Genomic DNA, 16,815 nt, shown 5'->3' with positions numbered 1-16,815 from the left:
TATGCGGCCGCATTCTAGACCGTAGAATTGCATTTCTTGGAAAACAGTATTTCTTAACTTTTTATAACATAGATCAATACCAAAAGGGTCTAAACCGCGGTTTGCTTAATTTTACACATTCCTACCATATATTCGGGACTTGGCACCACAAGCTACCCGGTTTTGAGTACAAGTCTTCACGGGGACTTCAGTAAGTTTCTCCACCTAGCTTCCTTCTCCCTTCGATTGCCAGAATGGTCTGGCGACTGTATATAGGGTTGCTCCCGTCGCCGTGAATGATCACCTCTTGATGATTCCATTCGAATTTTATTGTCTGATGCAGTGTTGATGCTACAGCCCCAGCGGCATGGATCCATGGCCGTCCCAACAACAGATTGTAAGACGTTGGCACATCTATTACCTGGAAATAAACATCGAACCAGGTTGTCCCCATTTGCAAGCATAGACTAATTTCCCCAATAGTGGACCTCTGGGAGTCGTCGAAGGCTTTCACATTGATAGCTCTATCCTTTATCTCGTGTAGTCCTTTACCTAACTTCTTAAGTGTTACCAGTGGATAGATGTTGAGACTGGAACCTCCATCGATCAGGATTCTGGTGATAAAATAGTCCTTGCATTGCATGGTGATGCGTAGTGCCTTGTTGTGACACAACCCTTCAGGTGGCAGCTCATCCTCATGAAATGTAATTTTATGACTTTCCAATACCTGTCCTACCATGTTAGCCATTTCCCCACCAGTGATGTTTCTTATGACATATGCTTCACTCAGCATCCTCAATAGAGCGTTCTTGTGCGCCTCGGAATTTTGTAGCAAAGCAAAAATGGAGATTTGTGCCGGTGTTTTGTTCAATTGGTCGATGACCAAGTATTCCTTGGCCCGTATCTTTCTCCAAAGATCGTTCGGCCCTGTCTCAATGATGGGTGACTAATTGGAGGTCTGCTTGCTTGACTCAGCTAAATGTTCAGGGGTATAAACTCTGCCAGTTCTCGTCATACCCTGTGCTGCAATAGTCTCTTTGAGCCTGACCTTGCCTTTCCTCCTCACCTCGGCTGTATAGTCCTATGGTATAGCCTTTGTGTGGAATGGCATCATGGTCGACAACGCCACTCGGATTGGCATGGCTGTCCTTACTCCGAACAGAGCAAGTGCCTTGGGTGGTAAAACTGCAACTTCAAATGGTGTGGGTGCATTTGTTGGAGACACGAATTCGACCTCAATTGGCACTGGTGTCTTTGCAGATGACGTCGCTTCAAACTTAAGTGGCATAGACATATTTACCTCACCATCCCTAGATGGCTAAATCTGGACTATGATGGGATGAAGAGTAACTATTGGATTCGTTGGGTCATCACCCTCTGCGATCAACTCGATTGATCCCTCGGGATCCCAATCATCCTCTATTTCAATCATGTGGATACCTCCACCATTATGGTCTGGTAGAGGGTTATTGCGGACATTTGAAGAAGGTTCCTTTGCCACAATAATATTGTTATCAATCAAAGTCTGGATCTTGTCTTTTAGAGAATAACATTCGTCGATGGTGTGTCCTTTCATGCTGGAGTGGTATGCACAGTATTTGTTTGGGTTAACCCACTGAGAAGGGTTCTTAGGAATAGCAGCAGGGATGGGGGTGACATAACCAGTAGCTTTGAGTCTCTCGTACAACTGGTCAATAGGTTCAGCAATGGCTGTTTATTGTTTCGGAGGTCTGCGATCAAAATTCGACCGAGGGATAGGGAAGTTTTGGCATGCTGGAGGTGATTGATAGTGGATGGTTGAGCATTGTTTGGTAGACATGTGTGGGTTGGGAATATTTGGGCAAAGTAGGCTGATATGTGAGAGGTGGAGGTGATTGATAAGTGTGTGGTGGAGCTTGATAGGAGGGTGATGGTGCTTGGTAGTTCGAAGTTGGTTGATATGTGAGTGGAGATGTTAGGTAAATTTGGTATTTGGCAGGAGATTTGGTCCTCTGTGCAACCATTACGGCTCCTACGTCCCTTTTCTTGGACATACCACCTGACTGCAAGGCCTTATTTGTAGCTTGCAAGGCCTCGAAGTTTGTAACCATACCGCTTTTGATGCCTTCTTCGATCCTTTCACCCAGCTTGATAATGTCGGAACATTTGTGGCTCTCAATCATCATTAGCCTTTTATAATACTGCGCGTCCTGAGCCCGAACAAAAAGCTTATTCATTTGTTCCTCCTCTAAGGCAGGTCTGACCTTAGCAGTTTCGAACCTCCAGCGAGTAGCATACTTGCGGAATGTTTTCGTAGGTTTCTTCTTTAGATTCTGAATATAGAACACATCTGGCGCATTCTCTGTATTGAACCTGAACCTATCCATAAAGTCGGACGCCATGCCTACCCAGTTTGACCATTTCTTTGTTTCCAGAGTGCACGAACTAACCTTTGGGGAGGGGAATAATAAAACAAAAGTAAAAATAAAAAGGTAACAAGTTAATGAGGATCATAAAAATGTTGCAATATTTAAACACGTAGTGCGGAATGTAAAATGTGTCCTAATTTGGGAACCTCTTTGTGCCCGAGGTAGGTCTAGTGACAAATTAATTTGGAGAACTTAGAATGCTAAATGCCTCATTTTATTGATAGAAAATAAGACGAATCCCAAATCGACACTAGACAAATAGGAAATAAATGTCTCTAATGGCCATTGACCTCATTACATTTTATAAAGCGAAAAGACAAACTCCTATCTATTTGGTCTCAGAAGGACCTTTCCCAGATTCGGCATCCTTGGCTCCGTCGAACAGCTTTCCCAACTCGTGAAGTCCCACCAATAGGTAGGCTCTGGCTAGATGTCCGCCTTCGTTTTCTTCAGCATTTTGGCAGTCTTCGAGCCTCTTGAGAAACTTTCTTTCCAATTCCACTATGCCTCGCTCCAAGTATCCCAGTCGCTTGTTGGCACTGACAGCCATGTCCTTCCATTCCTCAATCAGTTTGTGGTTGGCTTCTTGTATCTCACGGTGCTTTCTTTCGCTCTCCCGGATCCTCTTGCGCTGTTGGTTGTATTTGACCTGTGCTTCGGCCCTTTCATCTATGATCCTGTGGCCCCTAGCAAACCCTGGCTGGCTTAGACCATCGTGATTATATTCAAACCAGCCTGAATTGTAGGGAGCACAACCAGCATGGTATCTATCTAGCTCGATGGTATCTCTCCCCATGACGATCTTGCAGTGCCACATATGCTGAGCTTGACACTTATAAGGACTATCATCAGCCTGGAAGTCAGCCCGGAAATAAATCATCTTGTCGACCCTGGGTATAACCTGCTTCCTAACAGCTTGCCTCATAACCCGGAAAGGGACGTAAGGGTATGTTCCTCGCAGACCGATCAATATCAGGAAAGGTGCATCTCTGGATCGGGCGATGAATTCCTTGGTCGGAAACCACTCGAACATCCATTGTACCTGATCCTCAGTTAGATTATCAAATAATTCTACCCATCCTTTGGCATCTTTCGGCTGGGCGAACATATTAGGCATGTAGTTCATTTGCTTCGGATGATGGAAAGTGATATGATCATCTCAGTCTCTTCACTGAATCTCTTGTCGGTATTCACCCCTTTGGAGATGCTCCATGAGCTAGAGCTGAAGTAGCAAATTGCAACCTTCGAAGTGTTTGGCTCCTTGTTGGCATTTCTCCAAGGCTTGGTATATTTCCGCAATGATCATGGGCAGAATGCTGAAGGGTTACCCGCCTAATTCCTTCCATTAAGGTCTTAGTTACCATGGCCAACCTGGTATAGATTTTTGCTTTCTTCATAGGAAACACGATCAACCCAAGGAAACAAAACATGAATACAAAGACACTTCAATGAATATGCCCTAATGATGTGATGGCGAACTTGTTAGGATAGGTATGGTAGGATTTGTTGTGATCGTACCTCTCATACAAATAGTCAAAAGGGATGTAGGATTCTTTCATACATGTCAGCTCTGGATTTTTCTTCAGACCCATCATTTTGAGAAAGTCCCTGCCCTTGCAGTTCTCAGGCATTAACAAACCCGGAGTTTCCCATGCTATACCGGCCAATCCTCCTATTTCTTCTATCAAGGGTGTCATTTCAATGTCTCTGAAGCCTAATACGGCCCTCTCACAATCCCAGAATAAAGTAGCAGCTTTTATGATCTTGTTGTTAGGTTGGATCTCCAGGAGAGAAGGTAGATTGCCCAGATATTTCCGGACAAGATCTTGATCACTAGAGGGAAGATCCTCCCACCAGCTTAACAGTCTTGGGTGGATGTTGGTGACCATGCCAAATCTAGGGACTTCGTGCCTCATATTTCTGCAAGATAAATAAGGTTAGACCCTTACCCCCACCAGACTCAACTATTTAATATCAACAATCGGCATAAAGCATTTAGTTCTCCAAATAAATGCATAGAACGTGGTGATGTCTATTTGGGTTTAGGGAAACTCATTGGACTTTGGACAAGGCTTATATTAATTAAAGGATCATTATATGGACAACATAACTGACCCAGCTAGGTTTGACCATGATGCATGCGTAATTTAAATAGAGTAAGATTTTTATGGGGTTTTAGATTGTTACCCTTGAGCGGACAACTCAAGGGGGAAAGGCACAGAACCGTCGACTATACCGTTGATCGACTGGTTTTACCGCAAATATTCCTTTTTCGGATTTAGGGGTAATAATATATGAAGAGCGCAACCACTCATTATAAGAGTTGCTACGGTATTCATTTGGCACGAGTGGAGTATGATGTTGAGCATGATTATGTAATAATTAAAAGCATGTTGGCACGTATTTTCACGTTAAGAAAGCAGTAAATACAACAGTTTCATAATTTAAAGCAGTAATAAGGAAAGAAACAAAGAAGACAAGTCAGTTTTGAAAAGGGAATTAAATACTTAAAAGAATTAAACAAGTAATTGCACATAAAGAGGTATAAATCCACAATAATAGTCTAAAATGGTAAAGCCTAAATATCCCCAGCAGAGTCGCCATACTATCGCGCCCCCTTTTCTCCCGAAATCGGGTTTATGACATTTGGTATGAGACAACTCGTTCCTTTTGGTAACTGGGTTATGCAAATTGAAGAGTCGCCACCTAATTATTTAGTGTGCATTAGGACACCAATAGGGTTTAATTTTAAATTCGTTTGAATAACCAGAGATAGGGTAAGGGCTTGAAATTATCCTAAGGGGAAGGTGTTAGGCACCTCTCAGGATCCATAGTGTGGTTTCCGGTCAGAAAGTTGATTGTCAATTTGTGCAATTAACAAGTAAACAAACAAGGCTCACACAAGAGGGGATTTTAAATACACAGGTGTTTAGAAATGATAAAATAAAGCAAAGTTTTGAAAGAGTTATAACTAAGCATGTTGGTGAATGTAAAAGGGTCCTAGGTTTGTACTTAATATGGATCACATTAATGCGATACCCGGTATGACACTCCTCAAAAGAGGGGATACACGTGGTATTAGCGCACCAGTTATCATATCCATATCTACCCTTCCCAACCCCGTTAAGGTATTTAAAGCACGGATTGGTCTCGATCACTATTGCAAGCTATTGCCCATCCCATTTCTATCAGTCTTGGAGGAGCTTAGGACTACTATTCCTAAAAGGGAGGGATATTAGGCTGATTTTGGTTTCAGAAGGAAAAAATCTAAGGCGACATACAAAACACATAATACTGCACGTTGGGGAAGCATATAAATAGATAAAGGCCCATGTATTCCTCCTCAAACAAAACAAAACACATAAATAACATAACTTGTACATACATTTTAGGTCTGATTAAAATACTAAAGACGAGGGGAGTTTAAATATTGAGGCGGATCAGTTTATTACATAACTCAGATAAGAAGTCTGAATCAGGCCTGCCTGCTGGTTGTAGCAACTAACAAAAGCGGATTCAAATTTTATTGTTGTTATTACCTAAGGCTTGCCTAAGTGTTTATGTGAGCTCTTAGGAACATGGTATCTATTTACTAATTCAAAGTGTGGCAAAGCAGTAACAACTTAAAATGAATGGTCTGGAATCCTATAGGCATGCTTGCTAAACCTCATTAAATAAAGAAGGGAAGTTGTTTAAAACTGGTTCGAAATCGAACTGATTTGAAATTGAACTAGTTTCAGATTCTGTAGGCTATGATATCTAATATTTGCTTATTTTAATCCCTATAGGCATGATATTTAACATTGAATGCTAACGGAAACGAACAGGATTTTCTTGGGAATCCCTATAGGCATGATATCTAACATTGAATGTTAACGAAAACGAACAAGATTTTCTTGGGAATCCCTATAGGCATGATTTCTATATATTATACTAATTTCAACCTTATGAACATGATACTTACTTATAGCCGTTTAGAACCTAAAATATGATACCTATGTGACAACAAACATGCAGAATTATAAATAAGTCCTATAGGCAGGTTATCTAGATGTGAAATTGATCGTGAAGAAATTAAGATAAACCTTATAGACATGGTTTCTGAAATGTAGAATTGAACACGCAGAATAAAAAAGAAAAAGTGCTATAGGCATGCTTTCTACCCTTGAGCATACATGATTACTCAACCCTTTTCACTAGCCAGCCCCAAGTGTTTATTACAAATTATTGCATATCAGAAATAATGAATTACACCAGAAAAGTTTAAAGAAAAGTTGCAACCAGAGGAAGCCTGATTCTTGACTTCCTCTCTGAGTTATGGAATAAACCACCTCAAATACCATTGATTCAAAGACTTTCCCAGACTTGAGTGTGTCAAAGTTCCCTAAGGGTCTCAATAGGACCCCGAGCAGTGCTCACACCCAAGTTACATAACCAGAATAGAGATGAGTGCAGTGTGGAAGTGCCAGCCCTTATGTGTCTAAGTTCAGAGGGAGCTCATGGGTCCCAAGGCAAGGCTCACACAAGGAGGGCAGAACTTAAGTTCTAAGAGGATAGTGAAAGTCCAGGAACAGAGTTTAAAAACTGAGGGGATAAAGGAGAGGGGTGAAGGGTGATAGGGAGATAGTAATCAATAACACATAGAGTTAATAACTTCATACAAAGGGGGGTCAAGGGTTGGGAATGCATTGCAAGGAGTCCATGCACTTAGGCATAGATCAGTTTTGGGCATGCACATCAATAGAAGGTGCTGACATGCTTATAAACCAATCAGAACACACAACATTTAGAGGAAACATGAAGGTTATGATCCCAGGGGAATCAGGTTTGGGTCATGCACAACAATGTCTAATGCTGGCATGCCCCCAAACCAAACAAAAGTATTAAACACATTGGGGTGGGGATTTAGGATTCACAAGTTATAGTAAGTAGTAAACAAAACATTAATTCAGAATAGGAAAGGGCAGATAAAAACATGTTTAATAATGGTACTAGGTTAAATAAAAATAGGGGACAAACAAGGATGAAAGAGACAGTAAAGAAACATGTTGTTGTTGGTGCAGAAGCTTAATTAGAACATACCAGTAAAATGTAAATGCAGAGAAAAATAAGCAGGTTTCCCACAGCCTAGCCTTGGCTTTCAGCTGGCTAGGTAAGGCAGCAATACAAGTAGCAACAGAGAAAAGAGAGAGATTTTAGTGGAGTGTGTGTCTGAACTCAAGTATTTTATGCCTTGTGTTCGTGTCTTTGAAAGACGAGAAGTACATGGTATTTATAGCTTTTTGACATCATCGGGACGGAAGTGCTCCAAAGTAGTCGGTCGACCGAGCAATAATCGGGCAGATCAGCTAGCAACTCATCGCTGTATGGTGTCTAGATGAACTATAAAATAATAACATAAAAGTGAGTATGCGCAACACAAGTGAATTTATAACAAGTAAGTTTAGGTACATATTTACCTGTCCGGCCTGCAGCATATCCAAGATATCCCTAACAAGGGGGAGATTATGATGAGCATCAGTGCCTCGGTAGTTCCCACGCCGGAGAACCCACCTCCTAGCTAGAGGGAGAAACAGAGGTGCTACACCTGGCTCTAATGGTGGTAGAGGTGGCTGCAACGGCAGGACTCGCTGCCAGGCCCAAACCTAAGATAAAAGGTTGACGTAAAATTTAAGAGTCATTTTGACTATATAGAAATCGAAGTAATGAACAGAGTATTCGAATATGTTGTCACCTGTAGAAGCGGCAGAAAACCACATATGTCCACCTGGGTGTCCATGCTAGCCTGAAACATACTCCTGTACAGGTAGGCGAGAACAGCAGCACCCCAGCTGTACTGGGGTAACTCATCTAGCTGCTGGATATGATGTAGAAAGCGCATACTCACTAGATTTCCCGAAGTGTTCGGGAACAAGACACCCCCAAAAAGAAAGAACAATGCCAACCTCGTGTATCGGTGAATATGAGATCCCCTGTCTCACTGGTAATGTCGGGGTGCAATACCTCCATATGCTCTCTGACAGCTGTTACAGAAATGCGACTGCCCCCTCTAACTGCAGCCTCACCCTGTGGCCTAAAACCAGTATACTACCCCAGCAAATCCAAATACTGGGCACGCGTCATAGCTCTCATATACTGGGGCAGTGCAACGGCTCGTCCATCAACACGCAACCCATATAAAACCTGAACATCCTAAAGCGTGATCGTGGCCTCTCCAATGGGCAGGTGAAAAGTGTACATCTCAGGTCGCCACCGCTCTATCAACGCCGTGATGAGAGACCATTCGAGCTGCATCCGCCCAATCTCAAAAATCCTAAAGAAGCCCGTAGCACGCAGACGATGGACTACGTGGGGATGGAAATCTCTCTGCCTCAAAAAGTCCCACAAGTCGTCCGGTCTCCTGGCACGGAGACTCTGATCCAATAAATGTCCCTCCCATAGGTAGGCGGACCTATGGTCACCCTGTAACACTAATATCTGATCCGAGGCTGGTCCAGGATGCACATACGGCAAGTCCATGTCGTCTACTGTAAATTAAACAATATTAATTGTGTGTTTGTGTATGACAATTTCAATATTTTTAAAATTTTGTTAGTTTAATAAATTAAATAATTAATTTTTAATTAGACAGAGTATATAACTATGAGTTCCAGGCTCGATATTTGAGGCCCAATAGCACCAAGCTATCCTTAATTATTATGTGTGTCAATTTCAAAATTTTTAGAATTTTGTTTGTTTAATAAATTAAATAATTAATTATTTAATTGGACAGAGTAAATGTCTATGGGTTGCAGGCTCGATATTTGAGGCTCAGTAGCACCAAGCTATCCCGAATTCTTATGTGTGTCAAACTTCAAAATTTTTAGAATTTTGTTAGTTTAATAAATCAAATAATTAATTATTTAATTGGACAAAGTAAATATCTATGGGTTCCATGCTCGATATTTGAGACCCAGTAGCACCAAGTTATCCTGAATTCTTATGTGTGTCAATTTCAATATTTTTAAAATTTTGTTAATTTTATAAATTAAATAATTAATTTTTAATTGGACAGGGTATATAACCATGAGTTCCACGCTCGATATTTAATTTGACAACACATATTAATTTGTTAGTTCTGTAAGTTTGTTTTATAACTTAAATAATAAATTTTGTAAAGTGTAATTAGATAGAGTTTGTAGTTAGTAGATACTTCAACTACAGAGACTCTATGCTAAAAGACTCTATATTTTACTACGCTATAACTAAAAGGCTCTATATTTTACTACGCTAAAAGGCCACTATTCTTTAAGCAAATAAATAATCTAAACTAAATAAAAACCACAAACATATGAACATAACATTCACGAAATTACATATAAAACAGTAAAAGATATTTATGAACAATAAAAATTATTTCTCAACTTTTAACTATTTTCTTTTAAAACACTAATAATTTAATCCGGATAAAAATAACATACAAATTTAATCGCAAACATAACACAAATCAACGTGGAAACACATTCAAGAAAACAAATATGCATATGCTCTACGAGTTTCGACATAAACTATATCGGAATACCTCGATTTATGTTTTTTGAAATGTCGGAAATTTGAAATTTTGAGCCCGAAAGAAGGAATCCACAACAATCGAAGGCTTGGGTTGTATGCGGGACCTACGCTCTTCACTTTTTGTGTGACAGGTGGACCCAAGGAATTTTTTTTTAATCGGAGGAGGGGGTGTTTAAAATAGAACCAGTGGTTCTGTCGTGGGGAAGAAGACGAGCTTATATTTTTATAGGAAAACACAGTATAATACTATGTTTTCCTAAAACGTAGTACTATACTGCGTTTTCCTATAAAAAAATTATTTTTTTAGTAAAATGCAGTATTATACTGCGTTTTACTTTAACGACTAACTTTTCGTTAAACTAAAATACAATATAATACTGCGTTTTAGTCAGAAATGTAACTATTTTTTTAACTGTATAAACGTATTTTGAGTCCAAAAACTCATTATTTCAGTTTCGGGCTCATACATTTAACCTTCTCTTTATACTCTTTAATGAAAGGAAGACTGTGTACCAGCAACTTTTCTGGTATCAAAATCTATATATATTATGATATGCTAAAGAATCTAAAGGCTAAAACGGAAAAACAAAATAGGGAAATATAGAAAATAAAACATATCTTTCTTCCGCAACTTTTCGACGTTAACCAAATCGAAAATCATTCCGTCCACCCATAATCACCTACCTTAACTTTTTTCTCCTTTTTTTTTTTTTTTACTTCCTACTTATGAAAATACAAAGCACCAAGACTTCATGAATGATTTACTGCTCAATTGCTTAAGGTTCAATTTTGTTATTTGTTTATTTGAAATTGTTCAGTTTTTGCTCCTTAAGGGATCGTTTGGCCACAAGAAAAGATTCTTCTTTTTCCCGAAATTTTTTTCACTTTTTTCTCCGAATCAGTATTGGCGATGAAAATTTCAAATTTCACTTGATATTGAATTTCAGAATTTTTCGGAATTTAAAAAACTCAAAAAAGTTATTTTTCAAAATTTTCACTTCAAAGTTCTTGCAAAAATTTTAAAACAGCTCCAAATTATATTCATGTCCAAACACAACTCTAACTTTTAAATATTATTTTCAACATGATTCTTTTTTTTTTTTTACCTTTTTTCCAAAATTTCACAAATCTTATGTCCAAACGTCCACTTAATATTGCACATTTAGTTCAATCATAGCCTCGTCAAGTCCTCTCTTATTTGCCTTCATCGTTAGTAGAGCTATAATATTATGGTTGGACTTTTCGTATTTAACTTCTTTGAGAAAAAAATATTTAGATTTATGTAGGATCAACTAATTTTCCTTATAGTTTAAAATTACCCTTAAATTGAAGCTTTATTAAGATCAATGACAAAAATAAAACTTTTTCTGATGGGTGGATAATATTATGTCAATTTTAAGGTATGAGAAATTATTCTATTACCAATAATGTTTGACCAAAAAGTATAAAACCCCTTTGTCGAACAAATTATTAATAATATAGAAAGTAAATCTTAGCCAAACATAATTAATTCCAGATCCAAACATAGAGAGTGCGAAATAGAAGAAGAATAAGAACTCGTAATATTTCTTAACGTAATAATTGTACATCAAACATGAGGGAAGAACTTATATCTAGGACAGATATGCGTCATAATCACGGGAGCAAGGAAGGGGAAGAGAGGGAACTGTTGATGATGAAGAGTCTTATTGTGGTAGCTATGTCCAAAATTCCCCCCTTTTATATGGGCTTTGCCCCCGTATATATAGTTCCTTTCCCTTTTATCCAATAGTTTTTGACCGGCGTACTTTCTTACAACTGTACCTTTCGTTATTTGCTCGAACACAACGTTTGTTCTGCGATGTAAGCTTTCCGACGATTTGACCCCGATGATGGCCGAGGTGCTCTCTGCTATCTCGCCATGTGGACATGATTACAGCTTGGTCGGCCCCTTATCATTCTTCTTAAGGACAACCATTCTAATCAGATTACGACCCATACAAATAATACATCAGCAAATTTGGCCCCTTTTTTTTCGTCTTTATTTATCCATTCTCACGCTAAACAAATCCCTTTTTTTTTCTCTCTATTAGATTTTGTGTTTTGACTGCTGGATATTTTCACCAGGTTACAGTCAGTGTACTTGATTTTTACCATTTTGGTAAAAAGAAAGGTAAATTAGGAGTGGACAGGGGTAATTCGGAAAAATAAGAGGATGGGAAATTATTGTGAGTCAGGGCGACGGGAACAAGGGCTGTAGGGTTTGGTTTCAGAAAAAGGAAATTGGAATGGACAGGGGTAATTCGAAAAAATAAGAGGATGGGAAATTATTGTGAGTCAGGGCCACGGGAACAAGGGCAGTAGGGTTTGGTTTCAGAAAAAGGAAATTGGAATAATAGCAATAAAAGGAAATACTTTCCAGAATAGTCCAGTCCAAGAGTACGGGAATGGGGCCTACTCCTTGTCCCAATTTGCTATTCCCATCTACCAATGGCTTTCTTACCATGCAGTACCTCGTATTTATTAACCCCCAAACTTTCACCACTCACTTTTCTAGCGCGTGCTCCCATTATGTACTCCCTCCATTTAATTGTCCACTTTTAACTATGTAGTCCTACTAAAAAAAACTAAAATAAAGTATTTATTTTATAATTCTACCCATAAAATAGCATTTTCAAAAGTCTAGGAGAATGATTTGAGAAATGAGTAGTTAATGATAATGGAAAAATATTTACCTTGAAACTGGTAATTACAATTAGATTTGATTTTGTGGTTCTAAAAATACGTGATCTGTTTTTATGCTAGTTGTTAGGCAATAGATGGTGATTATGAGACTAGGAAATAAGGTAAGAACTTGAAAATAGTGTGTTTAGACAAACCGAGTGGCTTAAAGTCGGGGCCTCGAAGTCGAGCTCGATATTGAGCTATGGACAACCGATGAAGGGCTAACAATATTGAGAGCTTTAATAAAGGCTCTTTATGATCAATAATGAGCAATAAATGAAGAACGATAAGTAGAACACAATAAATTTAAGCAATAAACGTAAATAGTGAAACCAAGAGAGTATGTTTAAGTTAGAGAGCAGAGAATGTTCTTGTATTGAATGTTGTATATCGTGTAATATCATGTGAACAAAAAATAGTAAAGGTCCTCTTTATATAGAAGGAGGGAATTCCAACATAGTACATGTGCATTTATTACAAAGAAATTTAGCTGGTACAACTACTTAGCAGTCTGGTACAGACTGGTACTATTCTTGTAGGTGTTGTCAGTTTGGACTACATGCCTAGGGAACTTCCCGTTTATCCATGATAACCACCGACTCGTGATGCCCCGAGGTCGGGTTTAAAGAACCCTCGAGGTCAAAACCTCAAACTGTTCCTCTAGGCCTTCGAGTCCTTTCGAGGCGAAGCTATGGAAAAGACATAATGACCGTGAAATCGGGCTTTCCGATTTCGCCCATATACGGATAGTCCATGCGTTTCTTAGAGTAAAATAATAAGAAATGATCTCGAATTCCTGCCCCTTCGATACTTCCATCACGATGGTGGTTACGCCCTATCAAGCGATTGACATGACAAAATGAGATGTCCAAAGGTCGCGTCCGCACAACCCTTAAAAGCCTTTGGATTATATCCTTTGGCCTGCTCCAACGCATGTGTTAGACCTCTATAAATACTTCTTCTTTCGCTCTTTATTTTCCACTGCACCATCAAGCCCTCAAAAGAGTTCTCCTTACCTCTCCCTTTGTGTTCTCTTCAGAAACGCAATTTTTATTTCTCCTCTAAAATTTTTTAACAAGAATGGCGAAAACTTACACCTCTGATCCTTAGGAATATGTGCCTTCTTCTTCCTCGCGCCCGTCCAAGGGTAAAACAACAATTCCCCCTCGCATCAGGGAATGCATTCCAGGGGCCTTTGAAACGAACTCCGATTTTAAGACCGAAAAACCTTCTTCCAAGCCGGGGCGATGCGAACCCGTATCCCAATACGTTAGTTCAATAGCAGACATCGAAAGGGTGAAGGCCGACTGCCACTGGGGGACGTGGTGCTTGTGGAAATTCCTTCTCGGGAGGAGGACATAACGATCCTACAAGGCTGGCTTCCTCAGTGTGTATACTTATCCATTTACCTTTAGCCCGGTAGGGCCATCCTCGCCTCCGATAAAACCCGTGATCTTCGACTTCTGCCGACGTTATCGAGTAACCCTTGGTTAGATTCATCCTTTGTTCTAGCGCATTGTTTACATGACCAAATATTATGCGAACATGATTAAGAAGATGTCCTTCACTCTCGACCACATGATCAGAATGTATAGCCCCTGACTCTTCTGGGGGGGCCTAATAAAGCTCCACTGTCAGGTCCCGAGAGTCCTTTTTTCTTGCACCGACGAGGTTAGCAACGAAGGGTGGATGAGTCGTTTTGTCCGAGTTAGGACTTCGGACCTGATTCCAGCGGAGAGGATGTCATTCCCCGAAAAGTAGAACATGAAACGTAAGTAGATTTGTTAATTAAATATTCTCTTGCTTCTCTTTGGGTACATCTTCCTATGAACTGACTTCTTCAGCTGATGCAGTCGTCGTGTGTACCCCAATGTGTTTAAGGATCTCTCGGGATGGGTCAATCAGCTGGATTCGATTTTCCCATACGTTGAGCTCGTGTGGCGCAATCCGTCCCAGGCTCGATGGGAAGCCAAGGACCACGGTGAGCCTTTACTTCTGCTGTAATTGTATCTCTTAACAGAACTGGTACTGATAGCGTCCTCACTCCTCGTGTTCGTATTTTGCATTTGTGCATGTCTGGGGGAGGTCCCTCTGATGAGGGAAGCATGGCTTGGCAAAGCGGATACCCCAAGACCCGACGAAGAGAATAAAAGACGAAGGGAATCGTCGACTGATCCTTCGAAATCCAAGAAGGCCAAAGTGGAAGAACCTAAGGTTGATTCAGCAGCCTTAACTCTAGAAGTAGCGGGGAGTCCCCGATCTGAAGGTAAGGAGAAAGATAATTCCTCGATAGCATCCGAGGGAGGGGATAACCTGATGGCCCCTAATACCGCAAAGACAATGGCTTCCAAGTCGGAACTTGGTACTGTCGCTGTCCAGCCTCGAGCTGAAGAGGCCTTCGAGGATGGATTGGGTAAAGCCTCTAAGCCGATTGACGTCCAAAATATTCCCCGAGCTGATGCGCATTTGGCAGGCAGTCCAGAGGAACCCAGTTCTGAATCTCTTTCGAGACAAGAAACGGCCCGATTGATCCCATCGATGTTATTGACTTGAGTGATTCTCCTCCGGGACTGACCTTACCTCCTAAGGAAACGCAGGATGCCTAGAATAAAGAACCTTCCGATGTGGGGGTGCCCATTGGAAATAAAGATGCATTTGAAAGGCCTTTAGCTGCATCCGAGAAAATCCCCGAGCTCGATGCCTCACTGATCTTCAGTGAGATGGATAGACTCTATGAGCAGGTAATTTTTGTAAATTCTGCTTGTCACCCTGATATTTGTCTTTTTAGATTGTCTCTTTTATGGTTCCAAGCCAGGGTGCTTTATAATCAGGCCTTCGCCTGGTTTCAAGCTGAGGTGAATCGCTACGAGCGTGAGAAGACGCATCTCGCTGAGCAGGTTATGTAGTTTCCGTTTGCTTTTGTCTGACTGTTTATCAGATCTTAGTGTTTTGACACCTTTTATCTGATTTGTGCAGTTTGAGAATAAAGATGCCCTAATGAGGGAGGAGCTCTGAGCCAGAGACTCTGAAATTCTCAAACTCAAACGGCACGTGAGTGAGATAACTTCCGAGAGGGATACCCTCCAGGAAAGATGTCCTTAGTCGGGCATCAACTTCATGATGAGAGGGTAGAGAGTAATAAGTATAGAGGTCTTCATACTGAGTTAATTGCTGCGCTAACCAGGATCAAAGCTGAAGCTGTGGTGCTCATATCCTTGCACAAAGAGAATGATGTTGTAATAGATGTTCAAGCCAGGAGAGTGCCTGAGGGGATGAAACTGAAATTGACTTGAGCCATGGAACATGCTCGGTTAGAATCTCAGAGGCGGACTCTCAAGCATATGCACGCAGGGGGCATTAATCTATTTGCCGAGCTTGAGAGGGTAAAGACCCTAGAGAAGAAAGCTGTTGCCCTGCTTTCTTCTGAAGGTGTGTCGAGCAGTAGCTCAGGAGATGACGAGAATAAAGGTGGAATCCCCGTAGCGAAAGAGGCCATTGAAGACCCTGGGCCGTGGCCGGAACGGTCGGGGCACAACCTCCGAGGGAGCCGTCAAAGGCATAGACCCGATGGTAGATTAGGGTTTTATTTGATCTCTCCCTTGTAAGGGCTTTATAGGACTTGTAAATGTACTCTTGTGAGAAATATATATATATAGAAGGCCTTTCGTTTTTCATCACTTCTTTTTTTTCCTTTGCCTTTTAGGAATAATCTGCGATGTTTTTTAACAATTGGTCCGAGATTTTGGACCTCGGGTTAGACCCATGAGTTTTCGCCAGTGCTGAGCGATCCGTGATGGTCGAACGTTGACCATTCAGGGCCCAGTCCCCTAGTCGGGTTCTCAACTCGGATTTACTGGCCCTTGGTTTAGAAATCGATCTTGAGATTTTTTGGGCCGGCTGTTGGGTTGGCATGACTTCTAATCTGTCGTGAGGCTCTTTTAGGATGGCGACAATGGCTCTTACGTGTTGGGTTGGTGCAAGATTTTAATTTAAGTTGGCATCAGTGGATCTTACGCATTAGGTCGGTATGACCTCTTGGTATAGGCTGGCGACAGTGGCTCTTACGTATTTGCCCTTAGGCTTTTAGTTAACTATTTTGGGCTCAGTCTTTAAGTTGAATTTCGACTCGAGCTCATTGACCCTTAAGTTTTCAAAATTTAAGCTGGCTCTTAGG

This window comes from Nicotiana sylvestris, chromosome 9 (genome assembly GCF_000393655.2).
Source record: "Nicotiana sylvestris chromosome 9, ASM39365v2, whole genome shotgun sequence".
Lineage (NCBI taxonomy): Eukaryota > Viridiplantae > Streptophyta > Magnoliopsida > Solanales > Solanaceae > Nicotiana > Nicotiana sylvestris.
Note: the sequence above shows the minus strand (reverse complement) of the source record.